Below are 15,213 nucleotides of genomic sequence, written 5' to 3'. Positions count from 1 at the left end.
AAGTATTTTCTAATTTCCATGATGATTTCTTTTTGACCATTGGTCATTTGGAAATATGTATTTTAAATTTCCAGATATATTTTTTGTTTTGTTTTTATTTATCTTTTGGGGGTTTTTCTTAAATGTTTTATTCTGGTAAAATATACATACCATGAAATTTGCCATTTGAAGCATTTTTAAATGTACAATTCAGTGGCATTAATTATATTCACAATGTTGTAAAACCATCATCACTATCTATTTCCAAAACTTTTTCATCACCCCAAACAGAAGCTCTATAACCAATAAGCAATAACTCCATGTCTTCCCCACCCCTCAGCCCCACCCCTGGTAACCTCTATTCTATTTTCTGTCTCTATGAATTTTCCTTTTCTAGATATTTCATTTAAGTCGATTTTTTGTTATTAATCTGTAGCTTAGTTATATTGTGGTAAGAAAATGTGATTTGTATGATATGATTTCTCTGAAATGTTTTGAGACTTGCTTTATTACTTAATATAAGTCATTTTTATAAATATTTTTATGTTCCTGGAATGATAGGTACAGTGTTCTATTTAAGTCCATTAGATCAAGCTTGCTAATTATGTTACTTAAGTTGTTTGAATAAGTGTAGGGATATAAGAAGTTAATAAATGTGTTATTATAGTAAGATATTTTAACATACTCCTCACAATCATTAATATGTAAATATTCAATTAAATTTATCAAAACTAATCAAACAGACTTGAAAAGGAATCCAATAAAATGTACAGAAAGAAAAAATGTAATAACCGACATTAGAAATCCATTGTATGGGTTAAATCACAGATTAAAAATGAAAGAAAGATTTAGTGAATTAGAAGTTGTGCGTGAAGAAGTTACGCAGAATACAACACAGAAACCAAGAGAGAGAAAATATAAAACAGAAGTTTAAAGACAACGAGTGGACAGTAAGAAGATCCAATGTCCATCTAATCAGAGTTGCATCCAGAAGGAGATAACAGAGACTGAAGGAGAGATGCTCTTCAAAAAGGTCATTGTAAGAATATTCCAGAACTGATAAATAATATCAACTCATAATCGGGAATCCAAATGAATACAGAGTAAATAAATAGAAAATCATAATAGTGAAACTTTAAAACATCAAAAACGAAGAGAAGACTTAAGAAGCAATGAGAGTCCACTGAGATGTACACTTAAAGATGGTTATAATGGTAAATTTTATGTTATGTATATTTTATCACAAAAAAGTTCTGAGAAACTTACAAAGATCAGCAGCTCTAAATTAAAACCTTCAGCAATCTCTGTAACTCGTGGCATGGTGAACTTCAATACTGTGATCTCAGCCAGGCAGCAGGCCCCATATATTAATCCTTCCATTTACCCTGCTGTTGGTTTTCTGGCAGTTCAAGGGTTCTTAAATTTCTCTAGTGAAATTAAACAAGGGAAAATATCGAGGATTTTTAGAATCTCTTGTTATTTGCCCAGACTTATTGTCATTACTATTTACTTTTTCTTGGTTGTACTTTTCATTCCCTCTTTAATTTATTTCAACATATTAAACATAATAAAATTATAGTTTATAGCTGATAATAGCAGTATCTGTGATTTTTTTTTTTTTTTGCGGTACGTGGGCCTCTCACTGTTGTGGCCTCTCCTGTTGCGGAGCACAGGCTCCGGACGCGCAGGCTCAGCAGCCATGGCTCACAGGCCTAGCCCCTCCGTGGCATGTGGGATCTTCCCAGACCGGGGCACGAACCCGTGTCCCCTGCATCGGCAGGCGGACTCTCAACCACTGTGCCACCAGGGAAGCCCATATCTGTGATCTTTATGGGTATAATTCTCTAGTTGGTTGCTTCTGCTTGTAGGCATTTGTTTCTTTGTGTAGTTAGAGACTTTTTAAAAAAATTGTGAGTCATGCTGAAACTTTGTGGGAAAATGTTTGAGGCTTGGATTTAATGATATTCTTCAAGAGGAAGTTTGGGTTTGCTTCTGCCAGATATCTGTCTGTCCTACCAATCCAGAAACACTTTAAATTTTCATCTTGGAGTGTTTTGGGTCACACAGCTGAAGTGAGTATGTCCCTAGGTAAATATATATGAGTGGAGGTATGGGATAGAGAATTCTTGGGATAGAGAATTCTCAGGAGAGAGAGTTTTTTGTTTGTTTATTTTTTACTTTACGCTGATCCAAGTTAAGATAGACCTGCATCCCCACCACTCCCCGTTTTTGGTTTTTGTTTTTAGTTTACCCACTGCCCACGAGGATATTAGTGGTTAGGGGATTGGAGAGGTTCAGCCTTATCCTCTGATTTTACTTTCTGCTCTCCTTAGACTCAGGCTTCCTTACCTCCATAACCCATGAAAACACAGATGCTGGATCACTAGGAATCTGTATATGCCACTGGGGCAAATACGATTCTCACAATTGCTTACTCCTGTTTTCTCTTAGGGATTCCTCACATCCAGTCAAGGTCAGTCATGCATTAAAAAAGATTTCTTTACATCTTGTCTAGTTTTTGTTTGTTTGTTTATTTTTGTTTTGTTTTGTTTTAAAGTTCTGCTCGATTGGGTTTTCTGTGAATGGTATGTCTTTTTTCATAAACAAATATCTTTTTAACAACTTATTTTTCCTTTAGGCATAGAATGCTAAAAACCATAAGGAAGGGACTTCCCTGGCCGTTCAGTGGTTAAGACTTCGCCTTCTAATGCAGAGGGTGCGGGTTTGATCCCTGGTCTGGGAGCTAAGATCCCACCACATGACTCGTGGCCAAAACACCAAAATGTAAAACAGAAGCAATATTGTAACAAATTCAATAAAGACTTTAAAAATGGTCCACCTCAAGACAAAAACACAAAACAAAACCATAAGGAAAGCTAATTTATTGGGAGGCTTATGTTTGCAGTTCATCTGACACACTGAGGAAAGAACTCAGCATTTGGGGAACATGCTCCACGCAATCTGGAAGAATACAATGAGTAACTTGTTGCAGCCTACTTTTTTTTGTTTGTTTGTTTATTTTTGTTTGTTTGCGGTACACTGGCCTCTCACTGTCGTGGCCTCTCCCGTTGTGGAGCACAGGCTCCGGACGTGCAGGCTCAGCGGCCACGGCTCACGGGCCCAGCCGCTCCGCGGCATGTGGGATCTTCCCGGACCGGGGCACGAACCCGCGTCCCCTGCATCGGCAGGTGGACTCTCAACCACTGAGCCACCAGGGAAGCCCGTGTTGCAGCCTACTTTAAATTGTTTCCTGTTAGAGCTGACACACTAGGGCCTCAGAGCTGTCCAGGTGGTCACTCTGCATACCTCTAGTGACTCTCCTGTACTTTTACCACTCACTATGGATCAGACAAGTAGCTTGGTGGCCAGAAGCCACAGAGACATGTCCTGACACCTGCTAGTGGCTGAGGGAGCCTTCACCTGGAAAAGGTGGGAACCTCATTTATGTTGCCCAGTTTGAAAGTTCAACAAACATTCATTGTTTCATACTTTGTGTCAGATTCGGGGCATAATTGCATGGATACAAAGATGAAACAGTGAAGGTTACTGTTCTTGAAGAACTCATAATCTCAGGGCATGCCCTTTAGCAGGGAAAGAGAAAGACACACACTCAGGTACTTTAAATACATTGTGGTAGGTGTTATGATGTGTGTGAGATAATAGAACGTATGTATTGGTCTCTGCACCCAGTTGCTGGCACAGAGCTGCTAAAACCCTTGTAATTTCCTAAGTGGTAAGAGCATCTTTCTTTCTAATGGGGTGACTCTGAGTGGGCTCCTGGATGGGGACTGGTCACCAGAAGGACTAAGCCATGATTAGAAGCTTGGAATTTTCAGCCCTACCTCCCCACCCCCACTTCTCTAGTAAGGGTAGAGGGATTGCAAATGGAGTTGATAATTGATCATGCCTACATAAGTGAGCCTCTTTAAAATGCCAATAGCACGGTGTTCTGAGAGCTTTCAGGTTGGTGAATACATCCGTGTACTGGGAGAGTATGCACCCTAACTCCATGGAGGCAGAAGCTCCTGCTGATGGGACCCTCCCAGACCTCGTCTTATATGTCCTCACCTGCCTGTTCATCTGTATCCTTTATCATATTTTTTAACAAACTGGTAAATATAAGTGTTTCCCTGAGTTCTGTGATCCACTCTAGCAAATTAATCAAACCCTAGTAGGGGAACGTGGGAACCTCCAATTTGTAACCAAGTGGATAGAAGTTTTGGGTAAAAATGTAAAATGGATGGCTAGTGGGAAGCTGCTGCATAGCACAGGGAGATCAGCTTGAAGCTTTGTGACCACCTAGAGGGGTGGGATAGGGAGGGTGGGAGGGAGACGCAAGAGGGAGGGGATACGGGGATATATGTATACATATAGCTGATTCACTTTGTTGTACAGCAGAAACTAACACAACAATGTAAAGCAATTATCCAATAAATATATATTAAAAAAAAGTTGTGGGTAACCTGGGGACCCACTACTTGGGACTGGCTGATATCTGAAGTGGGGATAGTCTCGTGGGACTGAGCCCTTCACCTGTGAGATCTGACACTCTCTTCAGGGCGATAGTGTCAGAACTGAGTTAAATTGTAGGACACCCAGCTGGTGTCACAGAAAATTGCTTGGTGGTCACACATTTGATGACCAGAAGTGTCAGGAGAGAAGTGTTCTGTATGAGCAGAAAAGGAGACACACAGGGGGAAAGACTGGAATTTTCTACATACACTGTGGCAAGCTCAGAGTTCCAAGAAAATATTTCTTTACCCCGCATCTCCACACAAGGAGCTCTCTGCAGCTCCCAGGTTAACTTCTTTTAGTTACAGCTATAAGAAGAGACAGAGTAGAGTCTCTCTTCCCCTATGGCCAATTTTTAGGAAAAGGAAACGAACTGGCCCAGCCTGAGTCAAATGTCCTCCTTCTGTGGTCCAGTCACTGAGACCAATGCTGGGCATGGATTACATATATGACCGCCAAAGTCTGGAGGGATGGTGTGGGGAGGAGCTGGGTGTGGTGAGCTGGAAAGATACTTGGCCCTTGTCTTCCTGTAGCACCCAAACCCGAATCAGTCCTACCACCCTACTATGTTCCTTGCCAGAGCAGCTAATAGCTGTAGGAGGGGGGAAAAAAGCCACACAAACAGTTGTAGAAATTTCAAATGCAAAATCTAAATGGGAAAAGATACTTTTTTTTTTTTTTTTTTTTGCTGTGAGGCTTGTGGGATCTTAGTTGCCTGTTCAGGGATCAAACCCAGGCCCCTGAAGAGGAAGCACAGAGTCCTAACCACTGTACCGCAAGGGAATTCCCAGGGAAAAGATATTCTAGGTCTCATGATGTTGGTTGGGTGAGGAGGGATGGTGCTAGGTGTGGTGCTTTACAAAGAAGGCTGGTTCACTGACCCCAGAGGGCCATGGTCTTTATATACAATGGAATGCTACTCAGCCATAAAAAATAATGAAATAATGCCATTTGCAGCAACATGACCTACAGATTATCAACTAAGTGTGGTAAGTCAGAAAGAGAAAGACAGGACTTCCCTGGTGGTGCAGTGGTTAAGAATCCGCCTGCCAATGCAGGGGACACGGGTTCGAGCCCTGGTCTGGGAAGATTCCCACATGCTGCGGAGCAACTAAGCCCATGCACCACAACTACTGAGCCTGTGCTCTAGAGCCCGCGAGCCACAACTACTGAGGCCGCATGTCACAACTACTGAAGCCTGCGTGCCTAGAGCCCGTGCTCTGCAACAAGAGAAGCCATTGCAATGAGAATCCCGTTCACCTCAACAAAGAGTAGCCCCTGCTCGCTGCAACTAGAGAAAGTCTGCGCACAGCAACAAAGACCCAACACAGCCAAAAATAAAAATAAAAATAAATAAATAAATTTGTAAAAAAAAGAAAGAAAAAGACAAATACCATATGATATCACTTATATGTGGAATCTAAAATATGACACAAATGAACTTATTTACAAAACAGAAACAGACCCACAGACAAAGAGAACAGACTTGCAGTTGTCAAAGGAGAGGGTGGTGGGGGAGGAATGGGATTGGGAGTTTGGGATTAGCAGATGCAAAGTATTTTATATAGGATGGATAAACAACAAGGTCCTACTGTATAGCACAGGGAACTATATTCAATATCCTGTGATAAACCATAATGGAAAAGAATATGAAAAAGTATAGATGTATAGCCGAATCAGTTTGCTGTACAACAGAAATTAACACAGCATTGTAAGTCAACTATACTTCAATAAAATAAATTTTTAAAAGTGGGGGTACGACCCTGGCGCTCACCACAGTCCAAGGTCAGGCTCTGAATTTTTCAAGCTTGGATACATGACCTTGTCAATATTTCAGAACTGAAGTGATTTGTAGGTACCGATCCACATGAATGAGATCGTAAGCAACCAGTGTACAAACCCTGAATGAGAATTTATTAATTTACAAAATGTATTTAAGGGTATATCAGCCCTCCCCAGATCTGTTTTTCAAATGCTTTTTGGAACCCCAACTCAATGCCGAACCCTGTACTGGCTGCTGGGGACACAGAGATACATTAGATACAGGCTTTGCTCTCTGAGAGCTCCCTAACTTACGTGTGGGTTGGGTGTGGGCAGACACCTTTGCTCTCTGAAATCACACAGGTTGGGAAGCCAAATCACAATCAGGAAGCCGCTTGTTGAGGGTGAAGGAAGAACAAGGGGGGTTGGTTGGAGGGTTGGACTGTTCAGTGAGTGATGTCTTTGGCAGCCTGGGTCCTGCTTTACTTGGTGGGGAGAACTGGGTACTGGAGTTGACCAGGCACAGCCACTGTCCCTGTGCAGTTCTGCGACCCAGCGCTGCCACTGTTGGCCTCAGACGCTCTTTGCACTTTTATGGCTTCCCTCGGTCCTTTTGAGCAGGACCTTCTTTCTATAGACGGTTCCCATCTTATGGGAAAACTCCCTCCAGTCCTGGGAGCCTATGGTGTTGGTGGCATTCCCCATGAGTCTTGTCCATTTCGCAATGATCTTAATGTCCTATCACTCAGGGCAGTATCTGCTTTCCCTGGTTTCTCACTCCCTGAGGGCCCCTCACTCTTGCCTCTTTGTTAATCTGTGTCATTCTGATTGGGTTCTCACCACCCCCTCTGTGAGCCTCTACATTACTTTGGTCATGTTTCCCTCGTCCTAACCGTTTTTTCAAACATTTGACAATTTCCTTCAATCTTTGATTGAACTTCTTTCCCTGTAACTCCGAACGGGTGACCTTGCCACCTACTTTAGTTAGAAAATAGGGATGGGGTGCAACTCCCTTAAGCTCCTGACAAAAGGCTCTAGTGCTTTGAGGCATCTCCAGGTGCCACCCCTCCCCCTTTCAGCCTACTTGCTCTGTTCCTTCCAGTTCTCATCTGCTTTTATGGCCTTCCTGCTCAATCCCTATAGTGGACAGGATGCCTGGTGCTATAGACTGAATTGTGTTCCCTCTCCCTCCACTTCATGTGTTGAAGCCCTAAGCCCCCCGTGTGATGGTGTTTGCCATGGAGCCTCTGGGGGGTAATTAGGTTATGAGAGTGGAGCCCTCATGATGGGATTAGAGCCCTTCTAGGAAGAGACAACAGAGAGCTTGCTTCCTCTCTCTGCTTTCCACCATGTGAGGATATGGCGAGAAGGTGGCCATCTGCAAACCAGGAAGAGGGCTCTCACCAGACACTGATCTGCCAGCACCTTGGTCTTGGTCTTCCCAGCATCCAGAACTGTGAAAAATGAATGTTTGTTGTTTAAGCCACCCAGTCTATAGTATTTTGTTATAGCAGCTCGAACTGACTCAAACCCTTGGTTCTCACTACTGGCCTTTCCTCTTTCTTTCCCCTGCTCCATGCTCTGCATGTCCCTTGGTGTTTCCCAGAGTTCTGTCCTAGATTTCCTTTTCTCCTTTCTCTGGTTTCTCTCCCTGAGTGATCTCACCCAATCCCAGGGCTGCAGTTGCTATTTCTGTGCAACTCCTAAATATCTTTTTTCCAGCTGTTTGCTTCCCCTCTGTGAGATACTAGAAAATACATATATTGGTCTCTGTCCCCGGTTCCTGGCACAGAACTCCTAAAACTCTTGTAATTTCCTAAGTGATAAGAGCGCTGCAAGCATCTTTTTGTTGTAATATTTGGTCTTTGACTCTGTCTCTGACACAGGGCTCTTAAATCGCTTGTAAACTCCTAAGTCCAGATAAGAGCACAAGGAGCATCTTTTGTTGTAACAAGGCCACTCTGTGGGCTCCTGCATGGGGCTGGTCACTAGGAAAACCAAGCCAGTATTAGAATATTGGAATTTTCAACCCGGCTCCCTCCACTCCTTTAGAGAGGATAGAGGGGCTGGAAATGGAGTTAATAATCGATCATGCCTACCTGAGGAAGCCTCCATAAAATTCCAATATCAGGGGGTCCGGGGATCTTCCAGGTTGGTAAACACATCCACCTAGCGGCAGGGTGGTACATCCCAACTCCACGGGGACAGAAACTCCTGTGCTTGGGACCCTCCCAGACCTCGCCCTATATATCTCAGGAAGGGAACACGAGAACCTCTGATTCGTAGCTAAATTGGACAGAAGTTGTGGGTGAGCTGGGGACCTACTTCTTGCAATTGGCTTCTGAAGTGGAGGGCAGTCTGAGCCCTTCATCTGTGGGATCTGACACTCTCTTCAGGTAGGTCATGTCAGAACTGAGATAAATTGTAGGCCACCCAGCTGCTGTCGCAGAATTGTTTGGTGTGGGGAAAACCCACACATCTGGTGTCAGAAGTGTTGTGTGGTAGTCGTATGTGAGTAACGGAGAAACGCAGGAGGGAAGACTTTTTTTTCTCCTTAGTTGCCCTTCCACCATCCATTCTCTCTACCCGGCTCTGCCTTGCTCTGTGTCTTGGGACGCTGACCCCTGTGGATGGCATCAATAAGCTCTCTTGCCCTCCGGCTTCTTGTCGAGTTGAGCCAGTGAGAAGAATTAGGAAATAGGAATGCGGGGAAAAGAAAGAAGCCCTCCTGCTGAGCTCTTTCCCCAGAGAGCTAAGAACGCCGGGCAGGAGACCCAGGAGGGTAGGACTTGGAAGAGGATTGGAGTTCAGGGCCTCGGCCAACAAGAAAGAGCTAAGGGGCGGTCACAGGCTCTCTGGCTCAGACCCAGGCAGGCGGAGCGAGAGGACTCATTCATCCAGGGCCAGCCCAGGGCTGAGACTGCCGAGCTGGCTGGACCGGCCCAGGCCGTCTCAGGGCTGGGAGGGGATTTCCTCGGGCTCCCTCCCCCGGGGGCTGGGCCGGAGGGAACCTGTGCGGAGGATTTTAATTTGGGGAGGAACCTAGGAGTGCCTGGCAGGGCGGGAACTTCAGGGCAGCTGAGGCAGTCCCTTGTCCTGGAACACGGGGGGAGCAGTCTGTCCTGCCTGGAACGGCCCTTGGCCTCCCCGAGGTAAGCTGCGAGAGCTGGTAGCTGGTGGACTGGGTCCCTCTGTCTGGCGGGTGGGGGGAGAGCCCGAGGCCCAGAGCCAAACGTGGGGTGCTCCCTTGGCAGCCTCCTTCCGCAGTAGCCTTCATGAGTGGCCGCTTGGGATCCTGCTACTTTCATTTTAAAAGTTGGCAGCACGGGGCTTCCCTGGTGGCGGAGTGGTTGAGAGTCCGCCTGCCGATGCAGCGGACACGGGTTCGTGCCCCGGTCCGGGAGGATCCCACATGCCGCGGAGCGGCTGGGCCCGTGAGCCATGGCCGCTGAGCCTGCGCTTCCGGAGCCTGTGCTCCGCAACGGGAGAGGCCACAGCGTGAGAGGCCCGCGTACCGCAAAAAAAAAAAAAAAGTTGGCAGCAGGTTGGGCCAGCAGTCAGGGGGCTGGCTCTGACTCATCCCCCTCCCCCATGGCCGGAGGGCCAGGTAATGCCATTGCCCCTCCCAGCGCTGGTCAATCACTGGCCTTCTTTCTCTTCCTTCATCCCATTCTCCTCAGTGACTTGCCTCCCAGTTTTTTCCTCCCTCCGGCTGAGCCAGATCCTAGTCCTGTGCTGCCCGACCTCTGCCCCAGAGACCACAGCCAGGGGAGACATCTCTGGCTTCTTCCTGCACAGCAAGTCTCCAAGGTTATTTGTTTCCTCCTTTCTGGTACAGGTGTCTGAGCGATTCTGTTCACTCCTTCATCTGTTACTATTCATTTGTTTATTCATCGTTCTTTGAGCAAGTGGCTGGATTCTCTCTGGTGGGTAGGGCTGGGGTTGGGTAGGGGTGGGGTTAGTTTGGGGTGGGACACACAATTTCCGCTGTTCCTGGGAATAAGAAAACTGAAATTTATTTCACAAATGTGTAGTGATCATTTATAATCTGGTGGCCAGCGTGGCAGAGTGGAAACTCATTTTGGAGTCACAGACACACTTGGATTTATATCCCACCTCTTCCTGAGCCTCAGTTTCCGTATCTCTAAATAGTATTGTTATGAAGATGACATGAGACATACATGTCAAGCACCAAGCCGAGTGCCAGGCACACAGTGGGGCCTCAAGAAACAGCTCTACTCTTTCCTTCTTCTTTGGCCCCCTGCCTGCCATGCCCCTCCCTAACTGCCACCTTCTCTATCTTGTAAAGATGTGTCGACACCCATGGCCTTGAAGGCACTTGGGCAGACCTGGAAACACTGAGCTGGGAGTGAAGGAGGTGGTGAAGGGAGGGGCTGAATAGGGAAAGCACCTCCTGCGGGGTTTGAGGTAAGAACACCGACCAGGGCTGGAACCTCTAGTTGGAAGGAAAGGAAGGCTCTCCTGCTGTGTTTCTGAATTTGCATACTCACACCGAGCCAAAGATAGGAACTACCAGTTCCTAAAACCAACTCTGCCTGGCCTCAAGTAACAGGCTTTTAAATGCGTAATCTCGTTGAATCATAACCCTGTTACATTATTAACAGCCCCATTTTACAGAGGAGGAAATGGAGATACAAACAGACAAAGGGATTTGCCTAAGGTCACATGGCTAATAAGTAGTGCAACCAGAATTCAAATGTGGCTCAGACTCTAGACTCTATGGGCTTTGTTTAACTCCTTGCTGTCCTTCAAGCTTCTGTGTACCAGAAAGAACAAAAGGGCATCAGCATTCCCCCAACTTCCTAGACACTGGCTTCTCACTTCCTCTACATCTCCTGCTCTGGGCTGCTTCATCCAAGTGGGAAAGAGCACACTCCTTCCCTGATTCGTTTATTAATTCACTCATTCATATTTCATTCATTTAGTCAAGTGCTCTGTTAGTCCCAAGAGGGCAGGGGCCATGTCTGTGTTCACAGTTTATAACAAGCACCCTATGTATCCCTGATAGAGAAATGGTCAATGAATCCTTTGTGAGTAAATGAATTCAACAAACGTTAATTGATGCATTCTGTGGGCTCCATAATAGGGATTCAAAGATGAAGAATCCCTATTAAGAATCTATCTTCAGGGCTTTCACAGCCTTGTGGAGGAGACAGTGATAATGCAAAGAAGACAACTGTAACTTAGACAGGAGCAGAGGTTGCTGAGGGGACCAGGAGGGGCATTTAATTTTACCATGTCTGCTTTGTTCGCTACTGCATCCAGTGCCTAGCACCACGGCATGCGCATGGTAGATGCTTAATAAGGCTTTGCAGAGGAGGTTTAGGACAGTCTTGGAGAGAGCGTTAGGACTTTGCCAGAACAAATTAGAGAGAGAAGATGTTCTAGCAGAGGGAGATGCTCCTGAAAAGGCCTAGTGGAGGGTGGGAGCTGGAATTGCAAGGGGATTAGTAAGGCTGAAACTAGTGGTTACCAGTGGGGAGGGGGAGGGGGAGGGGGAGGGGAGGGGGAGGGGAGGGGAGGGGGAGGGGGAGGGGGAGGGGGAGGGGAGGGGGAGGGGAGGGGGAGGGGAGGGGGAGGGGAAGGGGAGGGGAGGGGGAGGGGAAGGGCAAGATAGGGGTAGGAGATTGAGAGGTTCAGGCTACTCTGAAAAATAAGCTGCAAGGATATATTGTATAGCACAGGGAATATAGCCAATATTTTATAATAACTTTAAATGGATATAATCTATAAAAATTTTGAATCACTATGTTGTACACCTGAAACTAACATAATATTGTAAGTCAGCTATACCTCAATAAAAAATTAATTAATTAAAGGCAACAAGAAAAAAAATGAAGGTGGATTCTCTCATAGACAAAATTATTCTGGTTTGACTCACTGGCTTGACAGTGAGGACTGGTTTTGACAGTTGGATTGTATGGTAGACATTTTCCATAAACTGAACAGGCTAATTCTGTAGCTCCAAGGCTTGGATGAAGGTATATCTAAAGCGTGTCTCTAATAAAGACGATGCCAGAAAATTCTGTCTTGGAACCAATTTTAATTTGTGAGAAATAATTTTAGTTGTTGACTTAAAAATGTATGAGAGTGACATAGCTTGTCCAAAATTCTTATGGGGATTCATGAGCAAAAAACATGAAGACTGCACGTGTATGGCATAAATAACATCACCGGGCCAGGCATGTCATGGTGGGGATCCTGATGAGGTGAGGTGAGTGGCTTGCCTGGAGGTAAGCGGGGGTGGGGGGGGTGGGGGGCAGAAGCGGAGCAAGAACCAGGGTTTTCTGAGTGTGGTAATTGTAGTGCTCTTTCTATGACCCCAAACTTCCTCCTTCCTTCCTTCTTCCACTTACTTGATGGTTTATTCAGCAAACACTTAGTAAGCACCTTTAGATGGAGTAAAAAAAAGAAACATTTCCTACCTTCCTGGAGCTTACAGACAACAAATAAACAAACCAGATATTTTTAGATAGTGGTAAGCACTAGAAGTGAGTTAGCAGCGGGATATGATAGCGAATGTGGGGTGGGCGGAGGTTGGCCTGCCACTTCAGAGAGGCCCGAAAAGGAGCTAGCCTTGAGGCAGGAGAGAGCTTGGTGTGTGCCTGAGACAGGAAGACGCCCCATGGCTGCAGCACAGAGATGTTGGGGGAGTGGTAGAAGGCTACAAAGAAGACAGGAGCTAGGTCACGCAGCATTTATCAGCCATAGTAAGGATCCTGTATTTATCTTGAAGACAATGGGAAACCGCTGAAGGATTTTTTTTTTTTTTTTTCTCGGTACGCGGGCCTCTCACTGTTGCGGCCTCTCCCGTTGCGGAGCACAGGCTCCGGACGCGCAGGCTCAGCGGCCATGGCTCACGGGCCCAGCCGCTCCGTGGCATGTAGGATCTTCCCGGACTGGGGCACGAACCCGCGTCCCCTGCATCGGCAGGCGGACTCTCAACCACTGCGCCACCAGGGAAGCCCCCACTGAAGGATTTTTAAGCAGAGAGTTGATGTACTCTGATTTATGGTTTGGTTTTGTTTTGGAAGGGGGGCAGGAGCAGAGATGGAGACTAACTGGGAGGCTCTTGCAGGTGAGACACCTGCAGTCTACTCTGCTGAGGGGTATGAAGATGAACAGTGTTAACGGGAAGGCAGAATGGTCTGGGATGTCATGTCTTCTAGTTCTCCTGAGGAGTGCTGGTAGCTATTGCTGTATAACAAATCACCATGAAACGTAGCAGCTTCCAACAACAACCATTTGATTTTGTCATGATTCTGTGGGTCTGGAATTTGAGTTCAGCTGAGCAGTTCTGCTGCATGTGGTGTCAGCTGGGGTCATTCCCTTGGCGGCTGAGCTGGGCTGGAAGGTCCAAGAAGGCTTCACTCATAGGTCTGGCACCTTGGTGCTCTTCTATGTGGCCTCTCTCTCCATGTGAGTAGCTTGGGCTTCCTCAAGCATGGTGGCCTCAGTGTAGGTTGACCTTCTTATATGGTGTCAGGCTTCAAAGAGGGAGTATTCTAAGAAGAACAAAAGTGGGACTGCAGATCTCTTTAGGCCTGGCCTTGGGAGGGACCCAGCACTACCTCTGCTGTGCAATATCAGTCAAAACCAGTCACAGGACTGGCCCAGATTCAAAGTGGGGAAACAAACCCACCTTTGAGTGGAGGAATGGCAAGTAATATGCTCCATCTCTAATCTGCCACACTGGGCTTCTGGAAACTGAATAACCACAACTACCCTGATGATGTTGACCCACTTTTAAGTCTAAACCACAGTTTAGTAGTCTCGCCCTCTTACCTGCGGTTTTGCTTTCCCCTGGTTTCACTTATCTGAGGTAACCTTGGTTTGAAAATATTAAATGGAAAATTCCAGAAATGAACAATTCAAAAGTTTTAAATTGTGCATTGTTCTGAACAGCTTGATGAAATCTCGAGCTGTCCTGCTCCATCTGGCCCAGGACGTGAATCATCTCTTTGTCCAGTGTCTCCTGCCTGTTCACCTAGTAGCAGTCTCGGTTATCAGTTGAGGTATCGCAGCGCTTATGCTGAAGTCACCCTTATTTACTTAATAATGGCCCCAAAGCGCAAGAGTAGTAATGCTGACAGTTTGGATATGCCACAGAGAAGCCATAAAGTGCTTCCCTTAAGTGAAAAGGTGAAAGTTCTTGACTTAATAAGGAAAGAAAAATGGGGACTTCCTTGGCAGTCCAGTGGTTAGGACTCTGTGCTTCCATTGCAGGGGCACGAGTTCGATCCCTGGTAGGGGAGCTAAGGTCCCACAGGCTGCGTGGAGTGGCCAAAAAAGTAAATAAGGAAAGAAAAAAAATCGTATGCTGAGGTTGCTAAGATCTATGGTAAAAATGAATCTTCTGTCTGTGAAATTGTGAAGAAGGAAAAAGAACTTCGTGCTAGTTTTGCTGTCTGACCTCAAACTGCAACGGTTATGGCCACAGAGCATGAAAAGGGCTTAATTAAGATGGAAAAGGCATTAAACTTGTACAATAAGGTATTTGGAGAGAGACTGCATTCACATAACTTTTATTACAGTGTATTGTTTTAATTATTCTATTTTATTATTAGTTATTATTGTTAATGTCTAATTTATAAATTAAACTTTATCATAGGTATGTACCTGTAGGAAAAAAAACATTGTATGTCTAGGATTTGGTGCTATCCGCAGTTTCAGGCATCCACTGAGGGTCTTGGAATGTATCTCTGTGGATAAGGGGGGACTACTGTATACTGTGTTGGAACAATTTACAGTCTTTATTCCGCACTGGATAGAGAGGGCCTGGGGAACAGGAAGTGGTTTTGTTTTTGTTTTTTTCTTTGTGTTTCCAAAGCCTAACCTATACAAGGCATTCAGGGTATGTTGTCCAACGAAGTCACACATCACATAAGATTCATTGGTTATCAAACCATAGTGTATATGAGCATCCCTTGGGAAGCTGTT

The 15,213-nt window shown here is 45.6% G+C and overlaps 1 protein-coding gene across 2 annotated transcripts in view; it reads left to right on the top strand.

Annotated features, from left to right (window-relative positions):
* Positions 1-9,189: 9,189 nt before the first annotated feature.
* The window catches only part of RHBDL2 (rhomboid like 2), a 56,971-nt gene continuing 50,947 nt past the window's right edge, over positions 9,190-15,213 (top strand). For both annotated transcript variants that reach the window (XM_079938905.1, XM_079938904.1), the window contains exon 1: positions 9,190-9,404. The gene's annotated coding sequence lies outside the window, so the exon portion shown is untranslated. The remainder of the gene's footprint in view (positions 9,405-15,213) is intronic.

Source organism: Stenella coeruleoalba (assembly GCF_951394435.1).
Source record: "Stenella coeruleoalba genome assembly, chromosome: 1".
Taxonomy (NCBI): domain Eukaryota; kingdom Metazoa; phylum Chordata; class Mammalia; order Artiodactyla; family Delphinidae; genus Stenella; species Stenella coeruleoalba.
This window is presented reverse-complemented; position numbering and strand designations above follow the sequence as displayed.